This window comes from Neofelis nebulosa, chromosome 7 (assembly GCF_028018385.1).
Source record: "Neofelis nebulosa isolate mNeoNeb1 chromosome 7, mNeoNeb1.pri, whole genome shotgun sequence".
Lineage (NCBI taxonomy): Eukaryota > Metazoa > Chordata > Mammalia > Carnivora > Felidae > Neofelis > Neofelis nebulosa.
Window position 1 is genome coordinate 76,149,011 of NC_080788.1, and position 26,196 is coordinate 76,175,206.

General features: G+C 40.3%; 1 long non-coding RNA gene across 1 annotated transcript; it reads left to right on the top strand.

Moving 5' to 3' along the window:
* Positions 1-1,905: 1,905 nt before the first annotated feature.
* On the top strand, positions 1,906-3,701 carry LOC131518230 (uncharacterized). Its single transcript, XR_009264961.1, has 3 exons — positions 1,906-2,010; positions 3,246-3,327; positions 3,539-3,701. It is a non-coding gene; the product is annotated as an uncharacterized LOC131518230 (long non-coding RNA).
* Positions 3,702-26,196: the final 22,495 nt, after the last annotated feature.

A 26,196-nucleotide genomic window follows, 5' to 3' on the forward strand; every position in this document is an offset into this window, starting at 1 on the left:
GCTTACATACTCATGTTTTCCCTTCCTTTGAACTTCCTCTTCCCTGTATCCAATCCTGTCAAAATTCTACCTGAGCTCAGGACCTGGATGCATGCCATAATCACTTTTGTAAACACTCACATGGATAGCAATTTTTTTTCTGTCTCTCTTTTTTTAATAGTATGCACATTGTGCTTATCCTAATCTAATTTGTGTTGTGGTTATTCTGGTGCGTGTCATAGACTCTCCATTAACTTATAAAATCCTTGAAGGTAGGTTTTTGCCTAATGTGTATTTGTACTTTCCCGATTTCCTAACATTGATTTTATACATAATAGAAAACATTAAAAAAAAATATGTGTTAGGTAAGTGAACTAAAAACACTTTAGTGAATGCAAAGTGATGCTCTCGACCCCTCCCCTTCCCAGGCAAAGTTGCATGATAGGCAGTGCCTTCAATTCATGCCTCACAGGCCTTTCTTCAATTTTACGTGTGAGTTCTCAGGGAGATCGAACTGCTGATTCTCATTCTTGCTAACCAGAGTTGTAGACACAATCAATCGAATCCCATTCCTACTTCAGGGAAACATGAATGAAGTTGGCACACAGCAGAAAGTGTCTTGGTTGAAAATAAATGACATTGGGACCCCACCCTATGTCATTCTATCTCAAGTCAAACTTCTAACTGACTCAAACAAGAAACTAGTGTTATAACGTGTGTGAGGTAGTGTGCGGCCACACCCCAGCAGACTCTAAGCGTAGGGTGGGTGATGGCCCAGTGAGGCCAAAGAAAAGACAATCAAGACGGAGGTTTTTGGGGTAACTTACACACAGAGGGGTCGAGGAGCAGCTGACTGGACAAATCATCCGCTGCTGGGATCTACGTGCAGCAAGTTTTATATCATAGCAGTTTAATCTAGCAACCATCAGTGGCCCTTCCCCTCCTTGCACAGCCAGCGTTTCCAAGGGGATCAAGTCCTGCTACCTGGATACTCCTTGTTACAATGGAGACACTCTGGATTGGCCACCCCACAGCCCCTGACCTTGAACACTGAGCAACACATTCTGCTGTACATTCTGCTTGATGGGAGTATAGAGGGAGGGCAGGATTTTCAAGATAGTGATTAACAAGGGCATTCGGGGTGTGTCTGCACAAACTAGCTATCCTGTGTGTACCATACAGGTAGCAAATCTGAAATCTTCAACTCCTTCAGCACATGGACGGTAAAGAAAGTGAGGGTATTTATCTTCATTGGTTGGACTCCTGATTTAAAGGCCTCAAAGGAAGCGGAGAAAAGAACCAGTGTCCTAGAGGTCTCAGCTGAAGCTCTGGATGAGTGGCACACTTTCATCGTTGCCTACCTGGTATCCATCATCCATCCTCCCTTCTTCCTTGGTTACAGAAGCCCACTTGTTCAGTATGGCAATGTAGCTAGTTCAGTGCTTATCACCCCAATCTCCCTTGCTAGAAGATGCAGTTCTGACCAATGAAAAACAAGCAGAAGTCTTCTGGGTAAGGCTTCCAGGAAAGTTCCTAGACTAAAAGGAGACAGACAGGTGAAACATACCATTAGCCCTTTCTCCTCCTTCTGGTCTGGAATTTAGTATAATACTCGAATTCCTAGAAGTGTAACACCATTTGGAAGCATAAGGAAGAAAGACACATAGTAAGGATGATGGAGTGGAAAGACAGAAGGATGCTGGGTCCTGGGTGGCACCCGTCTTGTTTGGATTTTGTATGTGTGTGTAAAAATGAACCCCATTTGTTAGCGCTTGTGCAGTTGGGATTCTGTAATGTGTAGACGAGTGTAAACTTGACAAGTGCACTGGACATGCCTAGAAAACATGTGAATGAATCAACTCTCTGGGCAGATCTGGCCCCTAAATGTCTTCTGCCATCTTTTATATTCTCCCACTTTAGTTATCCGTTACCTGAATGCAGAGGAACCAACGGGTGACTTCAACGAAACACCAAAGGATACTGGAAACCTAAGACAGAGGAAGAAAGAATCTCTCAGCCACACAGAAAAAGGTTGTATGCCAAACATCTGATCATGAGCCAGCCATGAGCTTTTATTAGGTTAAAGCATTGAGATTGGGGGATGATTTATTAGGATAACTAGCATTAATAACTCCAACTAAAACACAACTCATTAGGAGAAGGTCTGAGATTCTTCTTGTACCAATTAGAATGTTTTAGACTACAAGCAACAGAAAACTCCAGATCTAATTCACTTCAAGCAGGATGTTAAGTATTTAACAAGCCAGGGATAGGCCAGTGTCAGCATTGGCTCATTTGATGGATAAATTACATCATTAGACTCCAGGTTTGTCTTTCTGCTCTGCCATCCTCAGCGTTTTGGATTCGTCTTCAGGCATGTTCCCCTCCTAACTTCCCCTCTAACGCTTCCAAGGTCCTAACCAGGAGTGACCACATCTAGAAGAACTTGTTTTCTCATGTGGATCTTCTTAAGACTGAAGAAGGCTTTCCCAGAAGCCTGATAGCAGACATCTTCTCATGTTTTATCGAACACAAGTGCCTCATCTGCTCATGCCTAAACCAATTGCTGGCAAGGAGAACAGGATCCCCGTGATTGGCTTACACCAATCAGCATTTGCCTCCCAGGGCCACACCTGGTATCAGGCTTCCCTAAAGCACAGGTTTTCTCGGAGAAGGGTAGGTCTCTGCACAAAATGGGAGAGTCCTATTAAGTAAGAGGGGATAGGATTAGATGTGGGTCCCATCCAGCAATGTCTGCTGTATTTCTCATGAGAGAGCTCATCCTGAGAAGAGGGCCCCAGGTACAGTGAGATTAATTCAGCGACAAAGCTTTGATCATTGGGAGAGATTCAAGATCTCAAGTATAATGCAGTGATAAGGGACTATGTTCTTGGCCCCTCTCCTGGATGATTATTTGCTTCTCAAAGAGAGTGAGAACTTTATGTAAAAAATGAATACTCAGTCTCGTCCTGCCTTTTTCCCTAGCAGCTTTCACCTGTCTGTGCCTCAGGACTACAAGCAATAGTTGGTTGCTTTTCTTCTCCCCTGGTCACTGATGGCTGCTGCTTCCTGCTGCTGGCATTCCTTGGAGTTGTTTGCTCAGTCCTCCTACCCTGCCCCCAGCTTCTCGTGGCCCCAGGCACCTGTAGCTCAGTTGGGCTCTCCCTCCCTCAGCTGCAGGTGCAGCTGCTACATACTTCCTAAATACTAGAGGGATTTGGAGACGTTTCCCTCAGTTCTTCAACTCTTCCTTCTTTTTCCCCTAGCCTGGAGACAGCCTGGAAACTACAACCAGAGTATGTCCAATGGTGAGCAAGTGAGAGGAGCAGGAAGACACCATCGGTAGGGGTAAGAAGAAATCATAGTCTAGTCTTGCTCACCAGAGTTCCATATTAGGATTGGAGGACAGATCCACTAGTAAGAGTATTCGTTTGCTGGACATTATGGTCTATGAATATATTTCCCTTTGGGACCTCAAAAATGAATTACGTGGATGGAAGAGGAGAGTTTTGGTAAAGTAGTCCTACCTTACTTCTGGTTTCACTTGCTGTGGTTTCAGGTACCTGTGGTCAACTGTCATCTAGAAGCAGATGGTCCTTTTTTTTTTTTTAACCTATCGCTGAAGGTCAACAGTAGCCTAATGCTAGTCACAGTGCCTACATCATTTACCTCACTTCGTGTTACCATGAAGGCATTGTATCATCTCACATCATCACAAAGAAGAAGGGTGAGTACAGTACAATAAGATATTTTGAGAGACCACATTCACATAACTTTTTAAGTATACATTGTTTTAACTGTTCTATTTCATTATTGCTATCTCTTACTGTGCCTAATTTGTAAGTAAATTAAAAAAAACCCCATAGGATATATCGTATAGGGTTCGGTACTGTTCACAGTTTCAGGTACCCACTGGGGGTCATGGCATGTATCTCTCCAGATAAGGGAGGATTACTCTATCTCAGAATTTCTGGCCACTGTTAACAACTTGAAAGTGTATCTTTTCAGGACGTTTTTATGAATATGTATGTGTGTTTTCTTTAACTGAGAACATATTGCTTTGTGGTATTTTTATTTATACTTAAGAATGGTATCAGGCACCTGGGTGGCTCAGTTAAGTGTCAGACTTCAGCTCAGGTATGATCTCGTGGTTCATGAGTTCAAGCCCCTCACTGGGTTCTCTGCTGTCAGCACAGAGCCCACTTCAGACCCTTTGTCCCCCTTCCTCTCTGTCCCTCCCCTACTTGCGCTCTCTCAGAAGTAAAACATTAACGAAAAAGAATGGTATTAGGAATCATCAGCAAATAGAAACCACTGTATATGTTTCAAACAAGTGTAAAATAAAGGGGATTTATTACACAGCTGATGCCAGAGTTTAGTAGTCAAACAGAGAATGGCGAGGCAACCCAGAAACGACCAGCAGTAGGAAAATGCCTTACTCCCAGACGTGAAGGGACGAAGGGAAGAGGCAGTGTTAACAGAATATGGACACCAGGGCCATCTAGCTGGAGGCAGATCCGTGCAGAGGGCTGCAGAGCTAGGGCCGGATGGCGGTGAGGGCCGGTGGAGGCTGGAGCCACAGGAAAGACACAGCTGCTGTAAGGGTGCACTCGCGGCAGGGAGAGCAGGGGAAGAGTACCCAGGTTTCTCCACCCCTTCCGTCCTTTGGTTGTCTGGTTAAATACTCTGGGCTGAGGACATGTCGTTGCCTGTGCCACGCTGGAGGGCAAAGAGCAAGAAATGGATCTGAGAGCCAACAGGAGAGTGGCTATTACTGTCTCCTTCTTGTCACTCAGCACCCCCTTTCACTCTTCTGCCTGAGTTTAATGTCTAGGCAACGACTTCACACTTGCACCTATCAGGAGGCAGCTGTCACTTATACAGACAGACATTTCCCTCCTTTCCCCCAGTTGGAGGCACAGAGTAACTGTGTTAGCCAAGCTAGGTTCTCCACCGTGATCTGCAGCACCTGTTAGTTCCAGGTGCTCCTATTTGTGGTTCGGTTTTCTGAGAACTAAATTATGAAATTAGGACTTGCCAATACTCCTCAAACAAAATAGTAAAGGAAGGAGAAAGGTGGACGTAGGTATTTTGTTAATATATACAGGCAGTCCTCGTTTCTGTAGACGTCATGAGGCCATATCATTGACACATCTTTTTTTTTTTTTTTTTTTTTTTTTTTTTTTTGTCTTGTACGGTCCATTCCACGTTCTCTGACACGACACTCAGGAGCACCTCAACTGGGTTCTGGCGGAATGATCTGACTCTTTCTCCCTGAAGCATATATGTCATTGGTGGTCTGCCTTGATTAGGTTGTTGTAATCTTCCGTGGACTTTTACTGTGGACCTGGAAGTAGTGGAAGGTGCCACGGTACATCTTCTGGTTCTTCTGGGTTCTGGCGTAGTCTTCTGGCCCTCTTGTGTCGCCTCAATGCAGTTTCCCTTTGATAGATTGTATGTATCATCAGCTAGTACAATAACCCCTCTGCCTGTTGGAACAATGGCACGAGAGGCCCAAAGTGACCAGCAGACAGTTTTAGCTTATAATTGAACGGGACGATTGCGAAACCTTGCTCCCTTGGGAACCAAGATCTATAAACCATTGGAAAACAATGCTGCAAAGTTGCAGTGCACTTTTATTATATGCACATTAGCCACAGTGAACTTTCAGCAAACCATTCTTGCTATTAGGCCAGCTGCTTCTTGGGGTTGGGCCACATAAGATGAGGGGGTGACACAGATCAAGCCTGTTGCTGAAATGCCCTTTTTACTCTGAAAGGGCAGTGGAGGCCCAAGATGTTGGGGTGGCTCAAGATTGTGCAGTTTTACCTGAGACACCCAAATACCGCCGTCCCCAATCCCACAGTCCCACTCTTCTGAATAATGTCCTAACCTTAACATGAGAGATTTGAGCGTGCTTGTATTGGCCAAGTAAGGGGAAGTTAGCTGACAGGAGCTGGAGCCTCTGCAGGGGGCAGCACAGGTGTGGAAGGAGAGGGAGTTCCCCAGGGGCAAGGGTTTGCATGTTAGGAATTATTGCAGAAGGGGTCCTGGAAGTAAGGAGTGGAGAGGCAGGATCAGAGGAGGAGGAAAAGCCAGGCAAAGTTCCTCAGACGGTGGCTGTAGCCGGGTCCTGTGGTGTCAGCTGCACCTCACTTCTCCGATCCTGAAGCAAAGGAGCTGTGTTGTTATAACCCTTACCCATCTCAGGCATTGGTTACTGGCAACCCCTCCTCTAAAGTACACAGGCATTTCTAGATCTTTGCTAGGCGATGTGAGCTCCCACAGCCTGAAGACGCTTTTTCCAAAGAATAATTGCAGGGGCTCCCTTGATGGAAAATCACATGCAAGCTTGTGGGAGCTGGGGGAGGCACACTTAGAAACCATAAAAAAATGGGTCCCTGGTGACCTGCATGCATTGTGACATTGTTGGCTACACACCCACACCGTAGTGTTCTGCTCGTGCCTTTCGTAGTCTGAAACTGCTGGATGCCCCAGGGCAGGGAAATATAGTTCGCTGTGCGATGCGACAGAGCAGAGAATGATGGGGGTTGATCTGAGAATAAACAGGTAATTGACTCCCCGCCCCCAGTATACGGTAAAAATTTTTTCCTGACATTAAATGTTATTCTATAGCCATTTTAATGATTGCGTAATATACCAATACACAGATGTGCATGTTCATTTAAGCAGTCTCTTGTTAGAAATGAGCTCTTCCATATTATAAATATTGTGGAACAACTCTGCAACTAGGGTTTAGTTTATGTGCTTAATTTTTTCCCTAGAACACGGAGTGTTGGTACTTTAATTGGGCTTCTGTGAAGAGGAAGGTAGGTGTAGCATTACTCAAATACTCTAAGTAAGTGGATGCAACATGTAAAATTCCTGATATGAAGGTATGTGAGTAGGCAATGTTTCACACATGGTCTGGTTTCTACAGTCAGTAGTTTATAATTCAGTGTTTGGAAATAAGTACATATTTTCGTACTGAAGTGATGCTCTAATTGGTATTTAGGTTCCCAATATATCTCATGAGACTTCATTTAACTCACGAGATATATCGGGAACTTAAATACCAATTAGAACATCGCTTCAGTATATATGAAATCTATATAAATACAAATAGAGCTGAGCTGCTGAGTTATAGCATGAATAGCACAGTTTTCTTCCCCCCTCTCTCTGTCTCATCTCAATCCATGTCTTTGGGAAAGGCCCATCGCCAAGCCATGGAATCAAAACAACACTTGCCAGGGGCGCCTGGGTGGCGCAGTCGGTTAAGCGTCCGACTTCAGCCAGGTCACGATCTCGCGGTCCGTGAGTTGGAGCCCCGCGTCGGGCTCTGGGCTGATGGCTCGGAGCCTGGAACCTGTTTCCGATTCTGTGTCTCCCTCTCTCTCTGCCCCTCCCCCGTTCATGCTCTGTCTCTCTCTGTCCCAAAAATAAATAAAAAACGTTGAAAAAACAAACAAACAAAAAAACACTTGCCAGTCATTTAGACTCAAGTTAGAAAATTAGATTCATTATGAATCAGAATGAATTTGCAATTAAATCTCTGTAATTGTAAGATACTTTATACCCTGGGAAAGGATTTTCGGGCCCCATGTATAGGAGGAATTGTTTTTGTTTTTGTTTTTGTTTTTTTTTGAGAATGTAACTTTTTATCCTGAATTCATACCTTGTTAACCTTGCATCCTTTATTTTTGCTGTCAGCTAAGGTCAGTGCTTTGTATTTACCAGGAACAGTAAAACAGTGGCTTCTGTTTTGAAAGCATTTGCTAGAGAAATAGGCATTTAGAAGATGGGATTCAGATGTGACATGGAAGATTTTGTGAATACCAGTGCATTTTTATTCTTTGGGTTAACACATAGTTCTTCGTCTTGCTTTTAGATGCTACCTAGTTATGTAAAAATATAACTATGTTGTAATTAGCCTATGTGGATATAATCAGATAATCACTACTGGCTTAGGATCAAATCAGGCTTCAGAGTTTGGAGCTTTAATTTTTTTTTTTTCAGAAAATAGTTTATTGACTCCTTAAAAAAACTTTAAAAATAAATTTTGTATTTTGGAATAGATTTAGATTTACAGGAAAATTGTGAAGATAGTAGAGTCCCTATGTACCCACCAAAAATAGATTTGCCTATTATCGACATCTTACAGTATGATACATTTGTCATCACTGATGAATTAATATTGATACCTTATTATCAACTAAAGGCCGCATTTTATTCAGGTCTCCTTAATATCCATCTGTTATTTTTCTGTTCCAGGCTCTCATCTAGGATATCACATTATATTTACTCATCATGTTTGAAGGCTCCGTTGGGCTATGGCAGTTTCTCAGACTCTCTTTTGTTTTATTTTTTGGTCTTTCAAGAGTATAGTTTAATTTCCCCATTCACATGCAAATCAGAGCACCTCTAATGATCATTCCGTGAACACTGTATGACAAGAATTGCTATCTACTAGACAATGCAACTCACTTTGCTTTCATTTTCAATATACAGAATAAGAAACATGGGAAACTTATTTTATTTTTTAAAAAAAGTTATCTCTTCTTTTGATGAGAACACCTAAATTCTATTCCCTTAGCAAATTTGAAATATACAATACGGTATTATCAACTGTAGTTCCCGTTGTTATACATTGGACCTCAGACCTTGGTCATCATATAACTGAAAGCTTATATCCTTTTACCAGCCTCTAGATTTTCCTTGTTTTTGATGACTTGGGCAGTTATGAGGAGTTCTGGTCAGGTATTTTTCGATGTCCCTTAACTGGGATTTATCTGATGTTTTCTTTATGAGTAGTGTGGGGTTGGGAGTTTTGGAGAGGAGAACCAGAGAGGCGAATGTGCCTTTCTCACGGTATCCTATCAAGAGCGCGGGAGTTGTCATTGGTGGTGTAAACCTTGAACTCTTTGCTGAGATCATGCTTGTCAGGTTTTTCCACTCTAACTTGTCCCTCACCCCCTCCACACCCTACTTTGTGGAAGTAAGTCACGAGGCCCACGAGTTAGAAGTGGGGTGTTCTGCTTCATTCTCTTAAGGGCAGAGTATCTACATAAATCATTTGGGCTTTAACTGGTTTTCATTTTAAATGTGTGTGTGTATGTGTGTGCATATATATTATAGATTTGGTCTGTAAATGTAGGTTCAAAAATGAAAAGAATACTTTCCTACAACCAGTTTTTTAAAGTTAAATTGAAACTTTTTGTCATAGCAGCATGCCTTAGGTCACATTCAAAGACACATCTTAATATCTGAAAGACATTGATTTCTAAAGAGAAAGTTTTCAACAATAAATTTATGTGTACTATGAAGGCTGGTCAATTTTTTTCTATGCTAGTCTGGTGGGTATTTAATCCAACACATTATTTAGTATCCTATACAATTTCCAATTAGGTTATGTGAGGAGAAAATCTTCACAAAGGAAAGATTCTTTTCCTTTTCTCCGGCAGAGTTGTGTGTTGTATATCTTCATTACTTCTCCTGGGAAGAGATTAACTTTTCACTGTTGATATATTCTGAGTTTTATAGGGAACAGAACTCTCAGGTAGAAAAGTGATTTTACTCTTCGATTTGCAGAGCTTTCGATATCCATCATAATTCCTGTCATATCCTGTGGATATTACTTTGACCATTGCAGCCAGAAATCCTGATGTAATCAGTTCAGTCTTCAGGGAGTTCTTTGAATCAAAGCCATTAAGAGACTCTAAATGAGCCCCTCGAGCGGCGCTAGCTGGGTTGTGCTCACAGGTGAGTTTCCATCAGTAATTAGATCTTTCATTCTTGGCATCTGAGCAAGCCGTGCTTTTCATATAGGATGCTGCAAGGTTTGGAGCTTACTTGTGAAATAAAAGGAAGCCGAAAATTCAGACCTTACTGTGACAATAAAGACTACTGAATACCGAGCTTCTTTGTTTGCTAGAGCTGTCATTTAATTTTGCACCTATAGGTTGAAAGAGAAGACTATAAGTTCACTTTCTATTAAAGGAAAACTTTATAAATTCTTTTTTTTTTTTTTTTTTTCAACGTTTTTTTTATTTTTTTTTATTTTTGGGACAGAGAGAGACAGAGCATGAACGGGGGAGGGACAGAGAGAGAGGGAGACACAGAATCTGAAACAGGCTCCAGGCTCTGAGCCATCAGCCCAGAGCCTGACGCGGGGCTCGAACTCACGGACCGTGAGATCGTGACCTGGCTGAAGTCGGACGCTTAACCGACTGCGCCACCCAGGCGCCCCTATAAATTCTTTTTTATCTACGTTATATACTTGCCCTATTCTAAATGGAGAGGTTTAGGCATGTTGTGTTTATCTTGTTTGTAGATATGCTTTCTCTCCTTATCACCATCATGTATTCTCTCTTTACTATCCATAAAATGTATATTAGATGGTGATATATAGAATTGCAGAACATGGGTGGGATTATTACAAACAGAAAGGATGGAATGAGATTAGGGTGTGGGCATAGCTTTAACTCTTTTAAAAGTTAGGGGTTTGGATCCTGATGCTGAATTGTTTATATATATATATATATATACACACACACACACACACACACACACACACACACACACATATACATATACATATGTATATAGATATGTTTGAGGGAGGATGCAAACTTTTGGTTCCTAGGAGGTATGGGGGAAAATCAATGGATCGGTACAAAACTGCTATTTCAACTATAAAAATAATTTTTATGAGTATAGTTCCAATTTAATAGACTTGGGATAGGGTGCAGGAGTCTTACTTTTGAACAGAGACCTTTCTGTTGCAAGTGCTCCCAGAATTACATTTTTATTAACACCATATTATAATATGGTATTTATGAAATCTGAAGACAAGAGTTGGCATATTTTTCGAAACATCTCCAAATTAACTTTTGAAGAAGAGCTCAAATTCATAGCCAATCGAAATATTGTGGTTTGTAGGATTCCCAATTTTCACAAGAGGATCTCAGCCTCTACCCCCTTCTCCCAGCTGTGCCAATTTTTACAGCTCATGGTGTCAAGAACTGTTAAGAGTCTAAGATTTTATCCAATTTTCAAGCTGTCAAATTAGCCTGCCATTGTTTCATAGATGCTTCAGAAGACGTGAGACTCTTGGGTCAGAGACAGAGAACTTTATTACTCAGGGTACAGAAAATATCACAAGCTTAATTTTTGTATTGGTTCCTTTGGCCTTCTGCATCCCACAGAGGCAATGGAGAGCAGCCCAAGTAGATGTTGTGTACACAGATTTTTTGCCAGAGAAACCCTGAATTTAAGAAATCCTCAGTTATGGAAGAGGGCTGCTAGCAATCTTCCCAAACTATTGCTCCAGAGGGAGATGTGTTTAGGGTCAGGAAACAAATACGCCCTCTGCTTCACAGAGAGATATCACCTCTGTCTTCCAAGGTGGTTGACTATGTAGACATCCTTGCAAAGACAATCCAGAACAAAGCTGTCAATGCCTTTTTATTGGAAGACAAGCAGAAACACAAGAGACCAGTGGTGGATTTCTGCCAACAGGTGGCTCTGCACATCACGTAAAATTGTCTATCTATCTGGAAAAATAGGATAGCTAGCCTCTATTCACTTTCTACCCATTTAATCATCCCATTCCTTATTCATTCAAGTATTTTAGCGCACTGTGCCTGGTACTATGTGAGGTAAAAAATACAACAATGAAGCCAGAAAGATGACGTTCCCTACCTTGTGAGGTTTACACGCATGGGATAGAAAGGTTTTGACAACATGTTTACCTCAGGAAACAACTGGTTACAATGTGACAAATGCACATAAGGCACTACTGAAATGAATACTTGGAGACTTCAGGGTTCTGATGGAGCAAAGTATAAAGTACCTATTGGGACTGCCCATAAACCTGTGTGCCTGGACGAAAGAGAGTGAGGAAGAGAGTGTGAAAAAGGCTGGAGACAGAGACCAAAGAATGCAATACCTGCTCTGCTGTATTAAGGACTTGGAATGTTACTTGGAGGGCGCTGGAGAAATCCTGAAAGGTTTTAAGCAGGGGAATGACATCATCAGAGTTGTGTTTGGAAGGATCACAAGGTCTCTGTGGGGATTGTGACCAGCGGGGACACAAGATTAGATGTAGAGAATTATTATAGGTGAAATGATGACAGAGTGACAGAGAAATTCAGGATAGAAGGAAATGATTGGTTGTGAGATATTTGGGAGGCAAAATTAGTAAAACTTTCTGACTGATTGGGTGGAGAGAAAGTGGGAGATATTGAGGAATGCTCTTGGATCTTGCTAGACCACTGAGTGGATGAGTGGAGGGATCATGGTGAGAGAGAACACAGTAAAGATAGGACAGGTTAAATATTGACAAGTTGCTGCCCCTCAATATTTGTCACAATTGTGTTTAGGGAAAATGTTTACCTTTTTTAAATTATTTTTTAAAAATTTACACCCAAGTTAGCATATAGTGCAGTAATGATTTCAGGAGTAGAATCCCATGATTCATCCCCTACATATAACACCCAGTGCTCATCCCAACAAGTGTTGGCTCATCCCAACCCAAGCTCATCCCATTTAGCCCAACCCCTACCCACAACCCCTCCAGCAGCCCTCAGTTTGTTCTCTATATTTAAGAGTCTCTTATGTTTTGTCCCCCTCCCTGTTTGTATATTATTTTTGCTTCCCTTCCCTTATGTTCATCTATTTTGTATCTTAAATTTCACATATGAGTGATGTAATATGATATTTGTCTTTTTCTAATTTTGCTTAGCATAATACACTCTAGTTCTATCCACGTTGTTGCAAATGGCAAGATTTCACTCTTTTTGATGGCTGAGTAATACTCCATTGTGGGTGTGTGTGTGGGTGTATGTACGTATACACATTGTGTGTGTGTGTGTTTGTGTATATATATATATATATATATATATATATATATATAGCACGCATGTATATATATATGTGTGTGTATATACACACACACACACACACACCATATCGTCTTTATCCATTCGTAAGTCATTGGACACTTGGGCTCTTTTCCATACTTTGGCTATTGTCGATAGTGCTGCTTTTAACATTGGGGTGCCTGTGCCCCTTTGAAATAGCACACCTATATCTCTTGGATAAATACCTAGTAGTGCAATTGCTGGGTCGTAGGGTAGTTCTATTTTTAATTTTTTGAGGAACCTCCATACTGTTTTCTAGAGTGGCTGCGTCAGTTTGCATTCCCACCAGCAGTGCAAAGACATCCTCTTTCTCCGCATCCTCTCCAACATCTGTTGTTGCCTGAGTTGTTAATGTTAGCCATTCTGACAGGTGTGAGGTGGTATCTCCTTGTGGATTTGGTTTGCATTTCCCTGATGATGAGGGATGTTGAGCATTTTTTTTCATGTCTCTGTTGGCCATTTGGATGTTTTCTTTGGAAACTTATCTATTCATGTCTTTTGCCCATTTCATCACTGGATTATTTTTTTGAGGGCGGGTGTTGAGTTCTTTATAGATTTTGGTTACTAACACTTTATCTGATATGTCATTTCAGATATCTCAGTTTTTCTCTTATTCCATCAGTTGCCTTTTAGTTTCCTTCACTGTGCAGAAGCTTTTATTTTGATGAGGTCCCAATAATTCATGTTTGCTTTTGTTTCCCTTGCTTCTGGAGACCTGTTGAGTTGGAAGTTACTGCGGCCAAGGTCAAAGAGGTTTTGCTTGCTTTCTCCTTGAGGATTTTGATGACTTCCTGTCTCACATTTAGGTCTTTCATACATTTTGAGTTTATTTTTGTATATGGTGTAAGAAAGTCATCCTTCTTACACCATCCAGGTTCATTTTTCTGCTTGCCGCTGTCCAGTTTTCCTAACACCATTTGCTGAAGAGACTGTCTTTATTCCATTGGATATTCTTTTATGCTTTGTCAAAGATTAGTTAGCCGTACGTTTGTGGGTCCATTTCTGGGTTCTCTATTCTGTTCCATTGATCTGGGTGTCTGTTTTTGTGCCAGTACCATACTGTCTTGATGATTACAGCTTTGTGATATATCTTGAAGTCCAGAATTGTGATGCCTCCATTTTCTCTTTCTGCTGCTTCATTATTGGTGTATAGAATTACAACTGATTCCTGTGCATTGATTTTATATACCATGACTTTGCTAAATTCATATCAGTTCTAGCAGTGTTTTGGTGGAATCTTTTGGGTTTTCCATTTGGAGTATCATGTCGTCTATAAAGAGTGAAAGTTTGACTTCCTCCTTGCCAATTTGGATGCCTTTTATTTCTTTGTGTTGTCTGATTGCTGAGGCTAGGACTTCCAATACTATGTTGAATAACAGTGGTGAGACATCGCTGTCGTGTTCCTGACCTTAGGGGAAAAGCTCTCAGTTTTTCCCCATTGAGAATGATATTAGCAGTGGGTCTTTTGTATATAGCTTTTATGATCTTGAGGTATGATCCTTCCATCCCTACTTTCTTGAGGGTTTTTTATCCAGTAAGTGTGCTGTATTTTATCAAATGCTTTATCTGCTTCTATTGAGAGGATCATGTGGTTCTTATTATTTCTTTTATTAATGTGATGAATCACATTGACTTGTGGATATTGAACCAGCCCCTCATATCAGGTATAATCCCACTTGATCATGGTGAATAATTCTTTTGATGTATTGTTGGATCCAGTTGACTAGTATCTTATTGAGAATTTTTGCATCATATTCATCAGGGAAATTGCTCTGTAGTTCTCCTTTTTAGTGGGGTCTTTGGTTTTGGAATCAAGATAATGCTGGCCTCATAGAATGAGTTTGGAAGTTTTCCTTCTATTTCTATCTTTTGAAATAGCTTCAAAATAATAAGTGTTAACTCTTCTTTAAATGTTTGGTAGAATTCCCCTGGAAAGCCATCTGGCCCTGGACTCTTGTTTTTTGGGAGATTTTTGATTACTGATTCAATTTCCTACTGGCTATGGGTCTGTTCAAGTTTTCTATTTCTTCCTGTTTCAGTTTGGGTAGTTTATATGTTTCTAGGAATTTGTCCATTTCTTCCACATTGCCCATTTTATTGGCATATAATTGCTCATAGTATTCTCTTATTTATATTTCTGCAGTGTTGGTTGTGATCTCTCCTCTTTCATTCTTGTTTTAATTATTTGGGTCCTTTCCTTTTTCTTTTTGATCAAACTGGCTAGAGGTTTATCAATTTTGTTAATTCTTTCAAAGAACCAGTTCCTGGTTTCATTGATCAGTTCTACTGTTTTGTTTTTGTTTTTTTTTTTGGTTTCAATAGCATTGATTTCTGCTCTAATCTTTATTATTTCCTGTCTTCTGCAGTTTTTGGGTTTATTTGCTATTCTCTTTCCAGCTCTTTAAGGTGTAAGGTTAGGTTGTATCTGAGATCTTTCACTATATACTTCCCTCTTATGACCACCTTTGCTGCCTCCCAGAGGTTTTGGGTTATTGTGTTATCATTTTCATTGGTTTCCATGTACTTTTTAATTTCCTCTTTAACTTCTTGGTTAACCCATTCATTCTTTAGTAGGATGTTTTTTAATCTCCAGGTATTTGTTGTCTTTCCAAATTTTTTCTTGTGGATGATTTCAAGTTTCATAACCTTGTGGTCTGAAAATATGCACGGTACAATCTCAGTCTTTTTGTACATTGTTGAGAGCTGATTTGTGTCCCAGAATGTGATCTATTCAGGAGAATGTTCCATGTTCCATATGTACTCAAGATGAATGTGTATTCCACTGCTTTAGAATGAAATGTTCTGAATAGATCTGTTAAGTCCATCTGGTTCAGTGTGTCATTCAAAGCCATTGTTTCCTTGCTGATTTTCTGCTTAGATGACCTGTCCATTGTTGTAAGTGGGGTGTTGAAGTCCCCTACTATTATGGTATTAGGTTCAATGAATTTCTTTGTATTTGTGATTAATTTATATATTTGGGTGCTTTCATTGGGGGGCATAAATGTTTACAATTGTTAGATGTACTTGGTGGATAGACCTCTTACTTATGATATAATGCCCTTCTTCATCTCTTGTTACAGTCTTTATTTTAATCTAGATTGTCTGATATAAGTATGGCAATTCCAGCTTTCTTTTGTTGACCATTAGCATGATAGATGGTTCTCCATCCCCTTACTTTCAATCTGAAGGTGCCTTTAGGTCTAACATAGGTCTCTTGTAAACGGCATATAGATGGATCTTGTGTTCTTACCCATTGTGTTACCCTATGTCTTTTGATTGGGGTGTTTGGTCCATTGACATTTAGAGTGAGTACTGAAAGATATGAATTTATTGCCATTGTGTTGCCTGTAGAATTGGAGTTTCTGGTGGTATTCTCCGGTCCTTTCTAGTCTTTGGTTTTTTTTGGTCTTTTTTTGTTTTGTTTCATCTTTTCTCTCCTCAGAGTCCCCCTTAAAATCTCTTGCAGGACTGGTTTAGTGGTCATGAACTCCTTTAGTTTTGTTTGTTAGGGACACTCTTTATCTGTCCTTCTATTTTGAATGACAGCCTTGCTGGATAAAGGATTATTGGCTGCATATTTTTCCAATTTAACACATTGAATATATCCTGCCACTCTTTATGGCCTGCGAGGAAACTGTTGCTTATTGAGCCTTTCCTCAGGGGGTGTAGTCTATCTATTCCTCCCTCTTATCTAGATTCTATCTCAGAATTGAGCCATGTGCCTGAAACATTTTACCTTCTTTATGAAAATGTAGTATGGGAGAAATTATTCTGTAATCTTGGCACAGAGTTGGCAACTTTCTGAGCAACTGGTTCTTAATTTTATAGACACAAAACTATGAAATAGATTGAGGTTCTTTCTTTATATGATTGGCAGTTAGAAAGCTTGGAACCAGTTTTGTTGCTCACTTCTAACCAGTATGTAGGACTTTATGGTGTACAAATCTTGCTTTTACCTGCTATCCCTCTTTAATCTTATTTAATTAGTTATTTCCTCTTGCTGAACTGAATGTAGTTTTGATCAGCTTAGATATTTTCTGAAACAAGTTGGAGTGTAAATAAATATGTACAAATTTAAGACTAAGCCACCAGTGTCTTTGGACAGATAAATCTACTAGGGCCTTGGTGCTTCATCTGTAAAATGAGAGGTTTGAGCCAGATATGCTCTTAAGATTTTTTTAAAGCTCTCACAGTTCCTCTTTCTAAAGAAAATTAAAAGTATATTCAAGTTTGAGTCATCATAGATGACATTTCAAGTACCTAAAACTGACTAACTCTTAGCTATCATGTCTTTGCTCATGGAATTGTTAATTATCTAGAACATTCCTATTCTTGAGAATGAGCTATGAACTGCTATTGTCAAATATACTCTTTACTACAACACTGTATACAGGATTGTATTACAGTAAAACCAAAAACTGTTTCTCTTGCCCTACTTTATTACTCTTACTGAAGTTCAGCTCATTTGTAACAATTTCAAAAGATACTTGCTTTTTGCTTCATTACTACACACGTGTCTCATGATTAGGACTCATTCTAAGAGCTACTTATTGGTAAATGGGTTTCAAGTGTATCACTGCCCAAGCTCCAAAGAAGAAGCTCTTCCTCTGAGCGATGCCCCATGGTTCATGGTTCCATGGAAATGAAGCCAGTGGATTGTACCCTTAGGTGAGACCTTGAGTTAATTTGAATTGGTATGCCTGAAAGAAAGCAAGATACTCCAATGCCAGTGCTCATAGGCATTAGGATCCCTAATTGTGAGCTGAGTTTGCTGGCTGGTATCACCATCTTGCATTACTCAAAGGCCAAGATGACCTTTCTCAGTCTGCTATCAGCTCAGGTGGCAGTCCATCTGATGCCTGAGTAGTACACTTGCATCAATAGTAGTACAATTACATCTTTGTTCAATTTTTCTGTATATAGGGATTCCCTATATTACACTGCATATGAAAATAGATGTTTTAGGTGCAGTTCTTTAAACAAACATTTATTGTTTACTTTTAATGGGCCATGCTCTATGCTATCTCAGTTTATGGGAACAAAGGAGTCAGCCCTGCTTAGCATCTGCTTGGTGTCTATGTGGGAAGATAGGTGAACAAATATAAGAGGATAAAATGCTCACCAAGCTGTATGTAAAGAAGAAAGTGGGTAAGGAAGGATAAGATGTTATTAATGTCTCGAGGTAGAGGTTCTGGCAGACGCATTGAAGGATTATCTGGAAATTAGTTCATGGAAGAAGACATGAAATTAACTTTGGACTTCCTTTTAGGTTGTATCATCTTTTCTATTGCAACAAAAATCTATTGCAATAGAAAGACGGGGCTGATTATGGTATTTTTTTATGAGACAAAAGATTGCCTGTATTTGTGAGTCTTTGCTACATCAACTCAGTGTTTCAGCGGAGGGTGGAAGGAGGACAAATCTAGAGAAGAAATGAAGCTCCTGGTATACTTGACCAGATAACAGAGTACATACAATGATACAATGGCTTTGAGAGGATGACTTTGATTGCTCTGGGTCAAAAGCTGTAAAAAGATACAGAGCAGAGTATAGTTGGATACCATCTCTCATGTTACAAAAGTCAACATAGAGAAAAAGAGGAAATTTCCAAGTAGAGAAGTAGGTGAAATTTCAGAGATCATCTTATGCAAAGTCAGCAAAGATAGGGGAGGTCTCAGGGCCCCCATTCTCTCATCTAAAGCCCCAGGCAAAAGGTTCCTGTTCCTGTGTTGTTAGTGATTTATTTAGCTATCCACTAAGGTCTAGGTACAATGCTGAACATAAACCTTGATATTTAGAGCTTAAAATTCTCATTCTGACAAGTCTCAGGATGGGGAAAAATCAGTATATATTTAAGAGAATTTAGACTTTCGTCTCACTGGAGCCCAGGTGATGTGCCCTCCTGGGAGTGAGTGGAATGCTCAGATATTCTAAGGGAGTGGTACCCAGAAAAGTGAACTACCTGGTGCAGGAACTTGCAGATGTTGGAGACCTTTTAATCAGGACATACCATGGGTTGATGAGTCTTCTTCAGGAAAATGAACAGTCATGAGACCTTTCTGGAGAGTAACAATATCTCCCATCTTAGTGTGCTTTATGAATACCAGGCGCAATACCAGATGCGAATGTATCATTTGATACTCACTTTATGTGTATCTTTTACAGTGTGGAAACCAAGACTCTGAGATACTAACTGTTTTTCTGTTGAGGAAGAGTGTTAGAAAATCAATATGACCTAATCACTAATACAGTGTTGAATATAAAAGAGAGAAGGTAATGTTTAATGATAACTTACTGTTTGGGGGGGGATCAAAAATATTGGGGCATGTAATTATCTCCACTTAGGATAGGAGGAAATTGAGACTCAAGGAGGGTAGTTACTTGTCATATATTGCACAGCTCTTAAATGGTGGAGTTGGAATTCAAACCCATGTCTCCTTATTGTAAAGTCCATATATGTTGTTTGGCACGATGAATTCAGGTAGAATTTGAGGACGTTGGATTTTGTCTTGATCATCTTCTTCTTTACCCCTTCTCTTCCACTCTGGGCCTCTGGACAATCCAGAGCCTAATTTGTACCTAATCCTTGTTCTCTGCTCTCAGGTTGTAAAATAGTCTCTGTCAAGAATCAGATGACAATTAATATGATGAAAAATGACAGTTAATTTTATGACCAGGCGTGAATGAAATTTAGAAGGAACTCTTTCTGATTTCTGTCGATAAGGACAGGCTTGCTGCTTGGGTATTAAGGAAAGAGGTTGGAAACAACTAGACGACTAATCTGTTTCTGGAGAGAGTCCTGAGTTCTACTGGGCAGGCCCTTAGGAGGAAAGTCAGTGACTTTGGGTTTAACAAAGAATTAAATACATTTATCTCTCACTCTTGAAAACTGGTTACCATGAATGACAATTTTATTCTTTTTGATTGTTTAAGGGTTTCTCAATCTTAATGCCTTGACATCTGGGCTGGATAATGTTTTGTGGTGGGGCCTTTCCTGTGTATCATGTGATGTTTAGCAGCATCCTTGACCTCTACCCATTAGAAGTCCATTGGGGCTCCTCAGTTATGATAATGAAAAAGGGATCCAGGGGGACAAAAATCGCTCCTGGTTGAGAATCACAGATTTAGAGCTGCTAAGTTTTTCCAATGACCACTTTTGCAAAGTCTATTTTTATTAAAAAATTGTTATGCAGATCATTCTGTACAAAGCTGCAGAAATCTACATGTGCCCCTGTAATTAGCCTGAGTCTACTCTTCTGCTTGGTAGACAAATTTAAAAGAAACTTTCTCTTTGAAAGAGATAAGCCAAGAAGCTGAAAATACAGACAGGTAGAAAAATGGTCCTTTAATGAAATCCAGCTGCCAAGAAAGAATATATAACTGATTCTTTTTGGGGTTATTCTTCAGTTCCCCTGGATGGTATGCATAAAATTGGTAGAAAATCTTATTGGCTGCTTTGCTCACTTAGCAATTATGTGGAAGTCCAAATATAAATTACACTTTATTTAGTGCCTGCCTTACTATTTGGAATTTTATTCCAAGGCCCCAGAAGAGCTACAATTGTTACCCACCACAGTCTGGACCTGCCAGCCACATGGAGCCTCCTTTAAATTAACTGTCACCTTCTGTATTCTTCCAGCCTCCTTAGCCGGTTAGTGTGGTGATGGTTCAGAATTGTCCTTGGTCGTGTCTCTTAGACAGTAACCCTGGGAGAAGCACAAAGAGAGGACAATTCCTTGTAACAGTTCAGTGAGTAATCATGTCCAGCAGCCCTCCTCAGAATTGTGACAAAAGTTTTAAATACTGGGAATTCTCTTTTGTATTAGTGCCTATTTCAGACAGCTTAGGTTTTAAAAAGTTGAATATTTTGCCTCTATTAGAGAAGAATTTTATGCTCATTGTGGGAAATGTAAAAAATGTGTTATAAAAAATAATAGTTGTCCATAATCACATCATTAAGAGACATTCACCATTAAAATTTTAGACCATTTTCTTCTAGGATTTTGCTATGCATTTTACATTGATGGTATCATACTATAAAATAAAATTTAGTATTCTTCTAGTTAAAACTTTAAAACAGCTTTATATCATAGGCTTGGTTTTTTTTTTTTGACATTTACAATCCTTAAAAGTTACTTTTTAGGAAGCAGTGTTGAATTAATCATCATAGAAATCCTTCTGCTCTAGGTAGAGAAATCCAGCACAATTCCCTTTGTACAGAAGGAAAGTTAAAGCACAGAAGTGAAGTGATTTTCTCGTATCTTATACACATGTTAATTATTGATGCTAAGGGAAGAATTTGAATCTAAGATACTTGCGGGATTAGCTTTGTGTTTCAGGAAGCTCTCTCTGGCAGTGATGTAGACAGATGCTGGGCTGGACAGGCAGACCCATGAGGAAATTGGTGTAACAACACAGGAAGTGATGAAGACCTACAAAAACAATTGAGGACTAAAGGAAGGGAGATGATGGATAAAGAGATAACAGAGTGTTAACCAGTAAACCTACCACTTGGTTAGTGGTTTCTGTGGAAGGTAAAGAAAAGAGAGGAACCCAGCCTCTTCTCATGTAGACACTGTCCACTGAGAGAAAGTAATGGTTGGCACAGTTTTGGAGGAAGATGAGCACTTCCGTTTGGGTGCAGTGCAATGGAAATTGTCATAGAATAAGCAGGTGGAATTGCCAAACAGGCTGTTGGAATAGTGACTGTCTCCAAAGTGGGGGTGGGGTGGGGGGGATGGGGATGGTGGTGGTGGTGGTGGAGGAGATGGAGGAGGAGGGAGAGGAGGAGGAGGAGGGGCAGAAGGAAGGGAGAGAGAGGGTGTCTGGGTTAGGCTGATTGACTCCAGGTAAATGGTCATTTAGAGGGTCAGCGATGTCACAGAGATGGATGAACTGTCCTAGGGAGAGCATGCGGGATTCGAGAGAGCCTCAGATGGAGCCCTTCTCTGAATCTCATAAGCTTCTTTTTAAGGTGGTCTCTTGGTTAATCTGGGTTATCACGCAGGGTCTCACTTCTTCACTGAGATGGCTTCACCAAACAGGAAGGTTTCTTCCCATCTCACTGGACCCCGCAGCAACATTTATCAGTAGTCCTTTTCTCTGCCTTGTGCAACTCCCTCCTCTTTCCACATACTCTTGCCTCTCTCTCTTGCTGCTTTTGTGGAAGTCCCTTTGTTGTCCCACACCCTAGAAGCAGGTTGCAGTCTCAGACCAAGCCCAGCAGGCACTCGGAACTCAGCTTCCTCTTCTCTCCCCTCTCCTGACACTCGTCTGAGCTCTGAGCGTTCCTCTGCATTTTCTTAATCTGAGTCCCCAAACATCAACTGAATTGAGGAAACAGCTGGGCCCCCGGGAAGTGTGGTACCCTTTCAAACTTGGATTTAAGTATGTGTTTAACATCTATTTAGTGGAGGGTGGAGTTGAAACAACTTTTCTATTAATACCAATGTAGTGTGCCCTGTGTTTTTAATTTATCATTTGACCTCTCTTGTTCTCCTTTAAACTCCCTTAAAACAAAAATGCACTCATCTAAATGCATCAGTGAATGATGTGGAATTTAATAAAAATTTCATAGGAGAGAAAAATGAGGTTATTTGCATCTTGGTATACATAGCATTTCCAGAAATTCCCATTGGATTTCTCATTTCTTACCAATCTCTGTTCTTGACCCCACAGCCTTATGTGTTCTCTCTACCCTCTCCAACAGTTGGCATTTCTGATTTACTTTTCCTAAATCTTTCCCTGTCTTTTCTCTGTCACTTTTTTTTTTTTTTTTTTTTTTTTTTACTCAGGGCATTTTTCTCTTTCTGACTTTTGTCTCCAAGCTTTTATGCTGCCATCTGCTCCTTAATACTGCCTTTAAGTAGCCAGTAGCCATTACAAGAAAGATGAAGATTTTAATTGTTATCAGGAAAAAAAATCTTCCTGCTACCTAAACTCATACTCTTGTGAAGGCTCCAAGAGATCACATATAACAAATACTGTTTAACTGTGAATATTAAAATTCAAAATATATGCCTGTTTGTAACACATGTATGAATGAGAGCCCTTTACATTTTGCCTGCTGAGTTCAGAACTGTGTCCCAGTTTTTCCTGGGGATAGTTTAGCCTTTAGAGTTCATTGCCTGGTACAGCTGTGCAGATGGTCTGATATTTAACCAGTCTCTGCCAAACCCTTCTACTGGGAGAGCAGATGTGGTTATTGCAGGACTGAGGGGTGTGCGTTTGAGGGGCATTGAAAAGGACGAATATATCTGGTACACATTCACCTTCCATGCCTGGCAATGTGATTGCCTCCTTTAATATTTTTTCATTGACCATTCTGTGAGTTAAGTTTTCCTTGTGTGTGTGTGTGTGTGTGTGTGTGTGTGTGTGTGTGTGTGTGTGATTTAAATATTCTTATTCCCATTTTGTAGGTGAGGAAAGTGAGGACCAGAGAAGTTAACTACCTTAAGGCACAATGAAAGAGCTGAGGTCTGTGGCTCAGAGGCTCAGGCCTGCACAGAACTTTGCCAGAACAGAAACATTTGCTATTTTTCAGCCTCAAGAAAAGGAAATGGCTTTGTTTCTGTCTTTTTGTGTTGCTTATTTTAGACTCTCTTCACAGGGTAGGAGAGCTAAACTTTGCATGCGTTGAGGCTGAGGATCAGCTGGAAACACAGGCAGAATAGAGGATTGGGTTCTAAATGTGTTTATACAGATTAGGAATATGCTCTGGGTGAGCAGAGGGGCTTCCCAAATCTACCAACTTGGGAATTTGCAAATTATGCTTGTACCGTTTGGGGGAAGCCTATCTTACCTTTAACTTCATGATTTAGTAGCTGGCATTTTTTTTAAAGTTTATTTATTTATTTTTTTGGGAGAGGGAGAGAGAGAGAGAGAGCGCACAAGACGGGGAGGGGTAGAGAGAGAAGGAGAGAGAGAATCCCAAGCAGGCTCCGCACTGTCCGCACAGAACCCCACATGGGGCTTGAACTCACGAACCATAACGTCATGACCAGAGCTGAAACCAAGAGTCTGACGCTTAAGTGACTGAGCCACCCAGGTGCCCCTAGTGGCTGGCGTTTTTAATTAGGCCTCAAGCTATTTGGGAGAAGGCATGTATACAGTTTTAGAGATAAGCCTCAAAGCAGCCACGTGACGGTTTTCCACATTCTGCCCAACGTACTACAATCTCAACTGTCCTCAGGTGAACTTTGAAAATTGCCACATTATCCCAGTAATTTCACTCTGTAAGAAGGCTGATTTCCACTTGTATTTAATATTATTTTGTCTCTGAGTGAACTTTTTATTCCATGGATGCTGATTCCTAATGCTAGTTTCCATGAAGTGCCTCATGGGACACAACTTTGTCAATGACGCTCACACAAATGTAGGAATAGAATCCAAACCAGCAAGATGGTAACGAATGAAAATATTTTTCTGTTAATGAAAATAACATCTCCAAATCAAGGTGCCCAGGAAAGTGATGGCAAATAAATATTTATTGCTTTCAGCTTCCACCCTCCCCACTCTGGTACTAGGAAGTAGGAATATGTTTCTGGTGATTAAGTAGCATTTCAGAAACCAGGACTGACACCCGGAGGCAAAATTTTTGAGATAAGGCAGTCAGAGACCTATGCTCCCAGACCTGACGCCCCCTTACTCATGATGGTTTGCCTGTCCTCTTTCCAGAGGCCTCATTGTTCGAGTAGTTCAAGGACAATGATTCCCTTTTAACTTCAATTTCTTTAATATTTTTAAAGATTCTCTGCTGGAAGTTATAAAGGATGCAGACTGAACAGGACACTTGTCTGAATTTTTAGGGTTTTGTAATCCAGGGAGAGTGATAATTCAGGTAACTATAAGATATGGTAGACTAGAGTAAGGAAAGGTCCATTGATACCATAGATATGGCCCATTTGGAAAAAAAGAGAAAGAAATATTGATTCTCACTGCAGAAGACCTGGGGCGGAGAAGAAGAAATCTGAGTGTCTTTGAAGTATGCGTAAGACTTCTTTGTGCAGGGCAGAGGAGGGAGAGGGGGACATTTAGGGTAGATGCAATCGCACGATCAAAGGCAAGCGAGTGAGAATGGTACAGTCTGCAACTGTATAGCTGGACATAAATGTGGATGAAAATCTAGGATTATTAAGAGTACTGCGTAAACAAAGATAATACTAGGATACAATAAAAGACCGTGTTCAGACTTGGATTTTCTGATTTTGAGACCCAGTCATTTACTAACTTGGTACTCGATGTACTCAGTAGTTCGCTAGTAACAGTTTACATTCTAATATACACTTTTGTTTTTGTTTTTCTTTCCAGATTTCTCCCTAAAATAATTTGTGTTCAGACTAGGGCACTGTCAGTTCCTACTTTCCCTACTGAAATGCATTATAACTGGCCTCTGTGCTTGCCTTCTTGCTTTCTTGCCCATTTTCCATACAATGGCCTCAGTGATCATTTAAAAATATAAACCAGAGTCTTCTACTCTTCTGTTTGAAACTGTTTAATGGATTCCCAGTATTATCTTGAAAATAGTTTAATGGCTATCTCAAAGACCCTAAATAATAAATAAGTGATTGGTGATATATGAGGAAACAAAGAGTCATGACACATCTCAAAGAACTTTCTTCAGGGCACAGAGCAAGGCGTTCTGCCCAGGGCTCAGATGTGTAATATGTAATAACAACAGCTCACCCTTGCCAGCCACTGCTCCAGAGACACCTGTGTGCGCGCGCGCACACACACACACACACACACACACACACACACACACACACATTGTGCAGAAGGTACTGTTCTCTTCATACTGTGAATGAGAAAACAAAGGCACAGAGAATTTATTTTTAAAATTTTAGTTTTTTAATTTTTTTAAAGAGAATTTGTATTTAAAAACCCAGACACACCAAGAACCTCAGTCTTCATCTAGTTTGGTGATCCTCAAATACTGGACTGCAGATTAGGGATGTCTAGAACACATTTTCCACTGGTCATTTTTTCTTGCTTCTTACTCTTTTCTACTAAGTCCAATTTACTTTTTACTTAAGTCTATCCACAGCGAAGCTTGTGGTTGGTAACATTCTTAGTCTACGTCTAAATCTGTCTTTATTTGTTTACACTTTGGGGGGAGGTGGTTTAATACAATCTAGAGTTCTGAATGGAGACATTTTCTCTGAGCACATTGAAATATTCCTTTACATGCTAGCCCCTTTTGTTGCATTTGGGAGATCTATTGGCATCCTGTTTCTTCTCTCCTTGTTTATATTTATTTTTAAATTTTTGTTATACAAGATATACATAATGCACAAAT